Source organism: Pongo pygmaeus, chromosome 1, assembly GCF_028885625.2.
Source record: "Pongo pygmaeus isolate AG05252 chromosome 1, NHGRI_mPonPyg2-v2.0_pri, whole genome shotgun sequence".
In the NCBI taxonomy this organism is placed as follows: domain Eukaryota; kingdom Metazoa; phylum Chordata; class Mammalia; order Primates; family Hominidae; genus Pongo; species Pongo pygmaeus.
In genome coordinates this window covers 222,426,886-222,439,567 of record NC_072373.2, presented here as the reverse complement: position 1 = coordinate 222,439,567, position 12,682 = coordinate 222,426,886, and the positions used below count along the sequence as shown (strand labels likewise).

Sequence of the window (12,682 nt, the reverse complement as noted above, 5' to 3'; positions counted from 1 at the left end):
AGTTCCGCCACCCTCCACCCAGTCCCAGGGACTATCCTGAAAAATGTCAGAATGTAGGGTTGCTTAGGCAGATAGCCAAATATTTTTAGTTATTCCTCACAGGCCATTACATCAACCTCATTAGAGATCTGAAGCCAGACCAACAAGAGGTGTTGCTCTCTCCCTCAACTGCCTTTCTTCTTGAATCCCTCTAATCGGCTTGGGTCGGGGGTCCACAGTACTGATTGAACCCTGTTTACAAGTATGAAGATCAATGAAGATTAAAAGTTACACAAATCTTGATTCAAGTGCAAGATAGAAAAAAAAGTCACATACAAGAGTTTGTGTTCTTGTTCTCGGTCATTTCACTCTTACACACTCTAAAAGACTAATCGTTGGGGTCTTCTGCAAAGCCGTCAACCAAAGAGTAGTAACAGAGTGAAATTTAGGAGGATGAGAGAGCGCTTGACTAGTCCTGGAGCTTAAGTAATATGCTCTCACCCTGTTTACTACACAACTTTACATTGGTATTTTGGCCAAAAGCCCAAATTAATAATAAGTAATACTTCTAATTTCCTACTTGCCATTGTTCTACTTATATAAATCTCCTTCAGAGGCCAGGTGTGGTGGGTCATACCTGTAGTAACAGCACTTTGGGAGGCCGAGGTGGGAGAATCACTTGGACCCTCAAGGTCGAGGCTGCAATGAGCCATGATCATGCACCACTGCACTCTAGAACCTGGGCAACAGAGCAAGACCTTGTCTCAAAAAAAAAAAAAACTCCTTCAGGAACATAATAAATAAGAGGAACAGCTAAGCCATGACATTCTGACCATTTATTAACACCCCAAACTTCAAACCATACTATTACTCTATTCACTTGGTATTTAATCACATATTGTTTTTTAGCATTTCCTATATTCAAGGAATAGCAAACATTTTAGAATTGTTACCTCAGAGAGAATTTATTCAAACCGTCTAGAGTTCACCCACTGTCTCCTGCAGATCTCCTGATTATTATAAATAACAAAGAGAACATACTGGAAAGCTAGATCTCTAGATGACAATAACAGTAATAATAAAAAGAGGCTAATATTTATTGAGCATTTCCTATGTGCCAGGGGCCTTTTTAAATACTTTATATGAATTAATTACTTTGGTCCTCACAGCAAACCCAGGAGTAGTATTATTATCTCAATTTTACAGATGAGGAAACTGAGGCCCAGAAAGGTAAATAACCTGCCCGAAGTCACAGAGTCAATAAGCAGTGGGCTGCAGATTGAGTCTAGAGCTCTTAACAACTTTTCTGCAATAGCATAATAGTCAATAGTAGACAAATACTACAGCTTGGTAAGTTCTGAAACTTAGGGCCAAAAAGATATTCAAGGAGGCAAAAGACAACACAGATCTGCATCTCCAGAGAGAGATTTTCAAAATCTGAGGCTGGACCAAACTGGTGTTTAAACAAAGTATTGAGGGAGGGCTGGGCGCGGTGACTCACGCCTGTAATCCCAGCACTTTGGGAGGCCAAGGCAGGCAGATCACGAGGTCAGGAGATCGAGACCATCCTGGCTAACATGGTGAAACCCCGTCTCCACTAAAAAATACAAAAAATTAGTCAGGCATGGTGGCGGGCGCCTGTAGTTCCAGCTACTCGCGAGGCTGAGGCAGGAGAATGGCATGAACCCGGGAGGCAGAGCTTGCAGTGAACTGAGATCACACCACTGCACTCCAGCCTCGATGACAGAGCGAGACTTCGTCTTAAGAAAAAAAAAAAAAAAAAGTACTGAGGGAGAAGTTAATGGATAGAATCATGAGGAACATCAATATTTAACATAAACTCAGCACACTTTAGGTCAAAATGATAATACAGTAAGGTAGTATTTGTGTATATTATAGATATACAACATAGATTACAAACCAAAATACATAATGATTATACCTACTCCATAGGAACTAGAACATAATTTAACTATAATTACTATAGGTTTATGGTAGCATCTCTGTTGGCTGTAGCTAAGATTTTTCATGCTAAATCCTTAGGCAAGAATGCAACCTATAATAATGTTACTACAAGAGAAAATAATCTGCTTTAAAATCTTTCTTCAGACATGCTTTCCAGGGAACAGACAGTTGTGAAAAGAAAGTCAGCCTAAATAGATGGACCATATTACAATGACTCTAAGACTCATAATGTTTGTTTTACATTTGTATAGTATACCACTGGAATTAGGAAAGGTCTCACAGAGGTTAACTGGCATTTTTTTCATTCTTAGCAGTATATAAAATAATAATGCATTTTACAAATGATGGCATCTTGGAGTCAATAAATGTGTTTTTCATCTAATTTTAAGTGTGAGCACATATACTGCTGTAGTCAAAGGAAAACTTTCTGCCTTCAAGAGATGTATAATCTAATAAAGAGAACATAATTAGCTCTAAAATATAAATGGAAGTAATAAACATTAATACAAGACATGAAGTGATCAAATGAGTGAGAAGGTTATAACAAGAACTGAAGAAAAGGTATTTAAGTGGTAGGAAATAAAAGTGGCCAAACCAAAAAAACTTCAGGCACTGTGTCCTGAGCACAGTTTGTTGTTTTTGTTTTTGTTGCTGTTGTTGTTTGAGACAGAGTCTCGCTCTGTCGCCCAGGCTGGAGTGCAGTGGCGCGATCTCGGCTTACTGCAACCTCCACCTCCCGGGTTCTAGTGATTTTCCTGCCTCAGCCTCCCGAATAGCTGGTACTACAGGCATGTGCCACCACACCCAGCTAATTTTTTGTATTTTTAGTAGACGGGGTTTCACCATGTTGGCCAGGCTGGTCTCAAACTCCTGACCTCAGGTGATCCGCCCACGTCAGCCTCCCAAAGTGTTGAGATTACAGGCATTAGCCACGGCGCCTGGCCGTGAGCACAGTTTTAAATGAAACATTAAATCTGATGTAAGAACGGAAAGAAGGTAGAAGATAAAGGCTATCTCAACAGATAGCGAAGATGAATAACGTGAGGTTCTGGTCATGACATTCTCCTCTAAGAACCAGCAACTATTTTCCAGTCAAAATAAAGCAATGCTTCAAGATATTAACGACTAACTAATCAAGGGGAAAAACATTTTTTAAATGTCACATCTCTCTCCTTTGAACTACTACGGCAGTTTTAAAACAAATCCAGACTAGGATTGGTGGCTCATGCCTGTAATCCCAACACTGGGAGGCAAAGGCAGGAGGATGACTCAGCCCAGGAGTTTGAGACTAACCTGGGCAACATAACAAGACACCATCTCTACAACAACAACAAAAACTTTTTTAGCCAGGTGTGGTGGCATGTGCCTGTAGTCTTAGCTACACAGGAGGCTGAGATGGGGGAATCACTTGAGCCTGGGAGGTCAAGGTTGCAGTGAGCTGTGATCACGCCACTGCACTCCAGCCTGAGCTGGACAGAGTGAGACCTTGTCTCAAAAGTAATTAATTAGCTAATTAATTAAATTTAATAAATCTACAAATTATCTGATACTCCTCCCTGCAAAAAAATTATTTGATACTCCTCCCTTCAAACAAAATAATATAAACATTTTTAAAGTCTTCTTTTTTTTTTTTTTGAGACAGAGTCTCACTCCGTTCCCCAGGCTGGAGTGCAATGGCATGATCTCTGCTCACTTGAACCACCTCCCGGGTTCAAGCGATTCTTCCACCTCAGCCTTCCGCGTACTGGGCTTACAGGTACCCACCATCATGCCCAGCTAATGTATTTTTGTAGAGACAAGCTTTCACCATGTTGGCCAGGCTGGCCTTGAATTCCTGACCTCAGGTCACCCGCCCGCCTTGGCCTCCCAAAGTGTTGGGATTACAGGCGTGAGCCACTGCGCCTGGCCTAAAGTTATTTTTAAATAAAATAAATCCAGACATAGTGGCTCATGCCTGTAATCCCAACACTTTGGGATACCAAGGTGGGTAGATCACTTCAACTGAGAAGTTCAAGACCAGCCTGGGCAACATGGCAAAACTCTGTCTCTATAAAAAATACAAAAATTAGCTAGGTGAGATGGTGCACGCCTATGGTCCCAGCTACTCGGGTGGCTGAGGCAGGAGGATCATTTGAGCCCGAGGGGGTCAAGGCTGCAGTGAGCAGAGATTGCGCCACTGCACTCCAGCCTGGATGACAGAACAAGACCTTTCCTCAAAAAATTTAAATTTAAATTTAAAAAAAAATAATTTTACAGGTGCATCTCAAACTGTGTTCTATTAAACTAGAATAGTAGTATCTATCCCATGAGTATCTCATGAGAAAGAAACAGGTATTCTTTGGGGTAAGGGAGGAAAATGAAAAACAAAAACCCTCTATAGTATAAAACGTTTCTGAGGCTTTAAAGAGCTCATGTGCATTATTAACTTATTTCACCTCACACTTAAAATACTTGCAGCATATTAGTAAGCCATAAATACAGTTTGGGAAACACTGACTTGGGTAGGCAGGTAGGTAGACAGCTAGTCAGTAGGCGGGCAGAGTCACAGAAAATAAAAGGAGAATAAGACAAATGTAATAAAATGATACCGCCTAAAAAAAGGATCATAACTGACTACGAGTTACAACTATGAAGTCTCTTGAAGGAAAATAAGCTGTTAGAATAAGCTATCAAAATCAACAATAGCCGCCAGGCGCAGTGGCTCACGCCTAGAATCCACTTGTTTGGATATACTTCCCCAGCATAGCCAGATCCTGCCAGAGAAGATTTCCAGTGCCTCCCCAGGCAGTTCACACAAACAGACATACACCCACATGCTCATCTGCTCACACTCCCCCTGAACTGTATTCATCCCACACACACTGAGTGCCTCCATCACTGTACTCCCTTGCTTCCCACCCTAGAAGCAGGAAGAAGGTCAAGAATCAGACCTTTGGCTGGGCATGGTGACTCACACCTGTAATCCTAGCACTTTGGGTGGCCAAGGTGGGAGGATCACTTGAGCCTAGGACTTCAAGACCAACCTGGGCAACATGGCAAGACTTGATTTCTACAAAAAAAAAATTAGCCAGGTGTAGTGGTACACACCTCTAGTCCCAGTCCCAGCTACTCGGGAGGCCAAGGAGGGAGGATAACTTGAGCCCAGGAGTTCAAGGCTGCAGTGAGCCATGCTCATGCCACCGCACTCCAGCCTGAACAACAGAGCGAGACCCTCTCTCAAAAAAGAATCAGACTTCTGGGAGCCTAGGGAACATACATAGGTGCCAATGAATGTGTCCGTGCATGCTCTGCTGAGCGTGTGCATGGCTGTGGGAGCGAGAATGGGTTTTTGCAGGAGGAGCTCTGCCCTGCTGCTTCAGGACTGTCTAAAGATGCCGCACAGCCATGCTTCCTCACAAGCTCTCTTTTAAGGTTAGTCCAGGCCAACAATGTTAATACTGTCCCCTTTAGGGTTGTATATTTATTGCTACACACAGCCTGGACACTCATATACAGGGCTATGGCACTAGGGTAAGGTGCCACAAACTCCTCCTGCTGAGGAGGCAACAAGGTATCTGGTCGCTAAAGCTGGGTGGGACCCATATCCCTGACAGTATTCCAGTATGTATGAGGCACTGTGGACCTGGGGTTTTTGTTCTTAGGTGAGGCCTGGCTCGTACGGCTTAAATTTCTGTTCTACTTTTCCCCAACTTGAGATGACTCGGAAGACTTTCTGTTTCTTGCGATGAAAAACAGGCTAACCAAAGTCCTTAAAAGTCATGTATATAACTACTTTAAAATTAAGATATAACCCACGGCTTCGACTTCTGATGCAAAAACCCAAGACAAATAGAGTATGAGGATTCCTCAAATACCAAGCGGTTTATGAATTAGAAGTCACATCATTTTATAACTAACCATATAAGGAAAATTTTCACAGTTAAATATATTGCTCACACTTGCTGACATACTGGCAAATTTTACCAATTAAAAATATGCCGTGTGCAGTGGCTCACGCCTGTAATCCCAGCCCTTTAGGAAGCCAAGGCAGGTGGATCACTTGAGGTCAGGAGTTCAAGACCAGCCTGGCCAACATGGTAAAACCCTGTCTCTACTAAAAATACAAAAATTAGCCAGGTGTGGTGGCACATGTCTGTAATCCCAGCTACTCGGGAGGCTGAGGCAGGAAAATCGCTTGAACCTGGGAAGCAAGGTTGCAGTGAGCTGAGATCATGCCATCGCACTCCAGCCTGGGCGACAGAGCAAGACTCCATCTCAAAAAATAATAATAATAATAATTTTACACTGGCACAAACCGACCACTTTACCAAAAAAAGCATCTTATATTAACTGTACTCTCTGACCTAGTTACCTAATGTACAGACACACAGTACATCTTATATTACTTGGCACACCAACAAGTTAGCCATACAAATCACAATTCCAACCCAAACTTGAAGCTAGTAAATATATTTAGTATTTGAACTTGAGTTATTTGTGTTCAAGTGTTCATTAAATTGGCCTATGCAATCTTAACAATGTTCTAACACATATTTAAAATGCTCATTTCTCCTCCATTATTTAAAAAAAAAAACACACACAAACTATAACTCTGTTAGACAAGAAACCAAACATAAGCCAACAGGCTCAGCAAAATCACACTTAAATAGGACAAGGAGAGCTTCAACTTCAGAATAATTATCAGGATACCAATCACACAAATATGATTCAAATATCATTCAAGAGGAATTCCTAGTAGTAAAAAAAGAAATCCTGTAATTAACTAGAGCACAGCATTATCAGAAACTGATTATGTAAAACAATAGTTTTTCTTTCAGGATGTGTGTATGTGTGTGTAACGAAGTTCACAGCTAGGTTACACTAATGACTCACTTAAACATTTGAATTTTCTGCTATCTTAACCTTTAAATCAACTGCAAAAGTAGCTGCCAAAAGTAGTTTAGTAGGAAAGCATACTACTTCCAAAAGAACTTGGTATGTCCAACTTATTTTACTACTTAAATTTTTTTTGATCACTGATATTTGAAACTAATTTTTAAGTAATGAATGCTTACTAAATCCATGATAATATTCAGCATATACAGGTTTTTAGAAGGGCACACATTATATTCTTATATATGTGTTTTTACAGCACCTGGAACATTTCTGTTCAGTATCTGTTCAATATTACACATAATTATTGCAGGACCTGATAGTGTTTACTGTCCTATTTTTTCCTTTTTTTTTTTTTTTTTTTGGACAAGAGTCTCGCTGTGTCACCCAGGATGGAGTGCAGTGGTGCCAATCTCAGCTCCCTGCAACCTCTGCCTCTGAGTTCAAGCAATTATCGTGCCTCAGCCCCCCAAGTAGCTGGGATTACAGTCACGCGCCAAAGTGCCAGGCTAATTTTTGTATTTTTAGTAGAGATGAGGTTTCACCATGTTGTCCAGGCTGGTCTCGAACTCCTGACCTCAAGTGGTCCACTCGCCTTGGCCTCCGAAAGTGCTGGGATTATAGGCGTGAGCCACTGCACTAGGCCTTACTGTCCTATTTTTTAAAAGCTTTTTTGACTGACCAGTAAATCAAAGTTGAAAAGGTAACTGGTACATTTTATTTCTTGATTTGGATTACCTTTTTGTTGTGAATTGGTTCTCAGTTCTAGTTTCCTTGTGACAAAACACTGATGGAGAATATATTGAACTGAAATCCCCTGAATCCATTCCCACTGAGAAAATAATACATTTGAACTGTTCACATTTCATTGTAAAAGATACACAACTTTAGAGATTACTCTTGAAGTTTTGAAAGTAAAGTGAATCAGAAGTCACATTCCTAGAAGCAGTCAGTCTGGAACAGATGTTTATCCTACACACCCAGTCCCCTTTACCACTGCAAACCTCTCTAATAGTTCATTACATTAGAACAACTGAGATGGGCTAGGATTTGTGAAAATAAAAATCCTTTGAGACATTTATTAAGCAGATTATCTCTGAAACTGCACCTTAGTTTACAAGCCTTTGGGCAACAATTTGACCCTCTTCTATGTTAATTTGTGTACACACTCATTTCACATTTTCTCTGGCTTCCAATTTTAATTTTTTTATCTAATCCATACAATAAGTCACCCTATCAGACTTTATAAGACTACTGAAAACAACACTACTGCAATGCAAGGCTACTACATTTGCAAAATTGCCAATTTTAGTGAGATTTCCCTCCCTCAACTCCTTCTCTACCCCTCTACCTGGGTTAAATCCCGAGAAAAACCTCTGTCCAGTGCTACAATTTTACTTTCCATAGAGTAGGTTTATTTGATTTTTTATTAATGATACTAAAAACTTTTTTAAAAGACTGCTGGTAGATATAGTTTCCAATACTGGGAACAGAAATAAACCCTCTGGTTTAATATTTCAAGAGAAATTATCTCATAAAAGATGAGAAGGTATCATTCAAAGGAGTCCTGGGAAGTCACAAAGTGTAAATACTTCTGGTAACAGAACAAATTAATGTCGAAGCACAACCAGTAACATAATAATGCCTCAGTGTAACCGTGCCTGTCAAAGGACATCTGTATTAGCAGCTCGGGGAAGTGGCATTTGCAGAAAGGCACAACAACTGCGCTTAAAAGAAAATCATTAAGCCTCAGCCGTTAATCCCCTCCCCCATCCTCTTCGTCTGGATCTTTCCAAGCAATTAACCAGTAGAAGGTGCTATTCTGCAACCCACATGTATTCACACCATCCTCCATCCTTGGGCCACAGCTGGGTTTATCCCAGGTGGACTAGCCTATTCCCTGTCCAGTATTCAAAGGAGCCCCCTAAACAGAAAACCAGATCTTTTCTTATAACCCTTATTTACAAAAACAACACTGACAGCTCAATTGCCAGCAAACCTGACCATCGAACCATCACACCACTAAAAACATGCAAACATCATCTTGCTAAATATTAACCTCAATACAACCTTTATAATATTAACCAATAAAATCTATTTCTACCTAGAAAGACTCTGCTCACATTCACTAGTAAGACTCAAGTGAACAAATAAATCACTGTCCCCAACAAAATCAGGGTCAATGAGAAATACGAAAGCAATGAGAGCTGAACATAAGGCCACAACATATAAAGAGGGATTTTATCTTTACATATACAAAAAAGAAAGAGCAGCAGAAACCAGGGCTGCAAAGGGAAGAAAGGGAGGCAGAGAGAAGAGAAGTCTCTGAACATGTTTTTGAGTGTCCTTTAGTTTCCAATGCACTCTTCTGCCTCACAAGGTTGCAAAAAAGGCCAGGCATGAGATGGGTGGAAGAAAGCTGAAACAGAAAAGCACCCTCCCTTCCCCCATCTTCTCTCTTCTCTCCCAAAAAGAGCTGTGTTTGTCTGTGCAAACCTAGTCCCAAATATGGGAGAGAGAGAATGAATGTGTGTATGGAAGAACAATGAGCCCTCAGCTTGGTATTGTGTGTGTGTATGTGTGTGTGTGTGTATATGTATGTCTGTCTGCCTCTGCCTCTTTTCCCTTCGACCTCAACAACAACAGGGAGAGCTGGAAGCCAGCTTTCCACCCATCCCAGGCCATCAAAATCAAAACTGGTTGATAATTTACAGTAGTATTAACTCAGCAAGCAAATCCATGGAACAAAATATCAACCCAAAGATGATTTTATTATTGTACAGATCCAGCTTCTCTCCCCTCCCCCAACAGACTGAGACTAAAAAGACCAGTGTACACTAGACAAAAAGGTCTCTCTTTAAATGGAAAGCAATTATGAAAACTGTTTCAAATCTTAGGTGCATCAATTCCTGCTATATTAAAATGTCTGTCTTGAAATTCACCAAGTTCACCCTCCTACTAGTTATCTTTTTTTGCGTTTAAAAAATTGTTTTGAAGAAGGCTATTTCAGGATTCAAACAAAACTACTTTCTAAATGTACCTTAAAATAGCAACACACACTGAAACATTTAAAGCACCCAGTTTCTCAAGGACCCATTTTACTTAAATCAATGTTTGAAGTCTGTAATCCAGAAAAATTGTAAGCAAACCTTGGAAAAGAGACAGAGGAAAATGACAATTCAACAATGAATCATTTTGTTTTCTTTTCAACAACTTCTCAAGCAACCAGTTTCAAAGGAAGCCTGCAATACTTTTGCCCCCTCCCAGCAGACACACATACACACATCATCCTATGTAAAACTACTAATCTTTCCATCACCTTAAAAATTAGTAATAAATAGAAGCCACCCTCCTTCAGAGAGCAGAACTAAAACAGCATAGTAAGAATTTTATTCTGCTGCAAGTGACTTTGGCTTTCATAATTTTCTAATCACATACAGCTGAGAACTAGAGATTGGGAGCACAAAGAGGAAATCTTCCCCCAATGAGAAAATGATACTTTAATAATAAAGTCCTCCCCTCAGCACCCCGAAATCCACAAACATTCAAGAAATTTACAGTTTCAGTCCTTGACCTCCTTCCCTTCCAGTTTCAGCCAATAATTTAGTCACATGAAATAGTTTAACCTCAAACAAGTACAACAAGAGCATGAATAAGAGGCCAAGAGCGAGCAGGGGTCAGAAGGCACGCAGGAACGGTCACCTGGCCCGGACAGGACCAAAGAAGTGCCCTGCCCTCGCCCGACTCCCCTCGACTTCGGCTTCGACCCCAGCCTTTTCTTCTTGCCTCCCCCCGGGGAAGTGACTGCTTTCACGGCCGACCCTCTCTGACCACCAGGACGAGAGGCCAAAATAGAAAGCACACGACCCGGCGCGGGCAAGTTGGACACTTACCTTCCCCTAAAGCGCTACACCATCAACAGAGAGGTGTTCGCGGCCCAGCTCCGGGGAAAGTGGCGGGGATGGGGCGGGAGGCCGCGCGGAGTCTGCGGGGCCGCGGGGCGCAGGGCCGAGAGGGGCGGCCCGCGGGGAGGCGACGCGGAGGGGCTGAGGGGGCTTCCCTGCCGTGACCTTTCCTGCGACTTGAACCTAGGCTCCCTCCTCCTCGGTCGGGCAGATCTTTCAGAAGCGGGAGCCCAGGATCATGTCTGGTTTTGTTTTCCGAGGGCGAGGGGGCTCCCTAAGGATGATGGTGATTTTCTTTTTTTTAATCCTCAACTAGGAGAGAAAATGAGGCAGAGACAATATGGGGAGCGAGAGGGGAAAAGGACGGGGGAGGAGGCGGGGACCGAGGCCCAGCGGGGCGAGCGTCTCGGGATGTGCGGGAGGCTGAGGAGGCTCCGAAGCGCGGAGGCTTGCTCACGAGCGTCTGTGGAAGCAACGGTACCTCCGCGATGGTGGCGGAGCCGCGGCGGAGCTGCTGCACCGACCCACCGCCCACTCCCCGCTCGGGCCCGGCCCACCTCGCAGTATCGCGCCTCTCCATTGGCAGAGCGCGGTGTGACGCGACCGGGACCCCGGCCAATGGGAGACGGAGGACGGGCGGAGGAGGCGGGATCTCTTTTTCCTTTTTTTTTTTTTTTTTTAATCTTTTTAATAAAATAAGCAGAGAAGAAGGCGGAGAGAGGCCGAGCCTTGACAACGCCGCGGCCCGGGGCTCGAGGGCTCGCGCTGCAGGCGGCGGCCCGAGGCGGTGGGCTGGGCTCCCGCCGGGGGCGCGTCTTTGTGAGAGTGCGAGACCGGCCCTCCTCCACCGCCCGCCGCGCTCCAGGACCGCCCCCCGCGCCCCCCGGGCGGGGCCGGGTTGGCGGCGCGGGCAGGTCCCGGGTGGGGTGGGCGGGAGTCCGGTTGATCCTGCTGTTACCCGGGTCTTAATTGGCCTTTTCAGTCATTAGGACGCGGATCCATGTTCCTGCGGGCTACAGCGTGGGTGTAAACCATTCGCATATGGACTCTTTCGAAATTCTGATGAGCGGCTTGTAATATTTTTCAAATAGTGTACATGACAAAAGATGAATTAAGAAAGAAAAATAAAAGTGATAAATCGCACTACTTATTTGAAAAGAATAAAAAGTGTCATGAAGGCATAAAGGAGAGACTGTACAGGTACAGAAGGGATTTTAGAAAGAGCAGTGTACAACCCTATAGGGTGTGAAAAAATATCTAAAAAGAGGAAAAGACCAAACATCACCTCTTTTTCTTTGAAGAATGAAGTATTGTGTCCCACTTCCGAAAGCCTAATAATCACAGGGTCTATCATGCTGTAAAGGGAGTAGGGGCAGGCCAGATGATCATATTCTAGTTAATATAATTTATGGGATTGAGGGGTTTAGAAATTTCAATTATGATTAGCAGTTTTTGAAATGCACATCATGTTTATTGAGTTCTTTGACAGAGCCTGGCACGAATCCAGGGTGAATCATCAACCTATTGTTGGTTAATATTCTGTAAATGCTTATTGGTGTCCTTATACCATACACTCTTCCCGAAGGAGTTAAGGTCCGTATAAAATAAAATAAGGGATAGAAAACGTAGCACAAAATAATTCACTCATCTATTTCAAATGAAGTGATAATTTTCTCCTTGAAATATCTATTCAGATTATAATTTCCACATTCAATTTTTTTTTTTTTTTTTTTTTTTTTGAGAGGGAGTTTCACTCTTGTTGCCCAGGCTGGAGAGCAATGGCGCGATCTCGGGTCACCGCAACCTCCGCCTCCTCAGTTCAAGCGATTCTCCTGCCTCAGCTTCCCGGGTAGCTGAGATTACAGGCATGCGCCACCACACCCAGCTAATTTTGTATTTTTAGTAGAGACGGGGTTTCTCCATGTTGGTCAGGCTGGTCTCGAACTCCTGACCTCAGGTGA

General features: G+C 42.8%; 1 protein-coding gene across 6 annotated transcripts in view; it reads right to left on the bottom strand.

The window, feature by feature from the left end:
• RERE (arginine-glutamic acid dipeptide repeats) overlaps positions 1-11,304 on the bottom strand; it is a 466,306-nt gene extending 455,002 nt beyond the window's left edge. For 4 of the 6 annotated variants that reach the window (XM_063668254.1, XM_054440862.2, XM_063668280.1 and 1 more), the window contains exon 1: positions 10,710-11,304. The gene's annotated coding sequence lies outside the window, so the exon portion shown is untranslated. The remainder of the gene's footprint in view (positions 1-10,709) is intronic. The other 2 variants (XM_063668267.1, XM_063668278.1) reach the window with 2 other exon arrangements.
• Between the last annotated feature and the right edge of the window lie 1,378 nt (positions 11,305-12,682).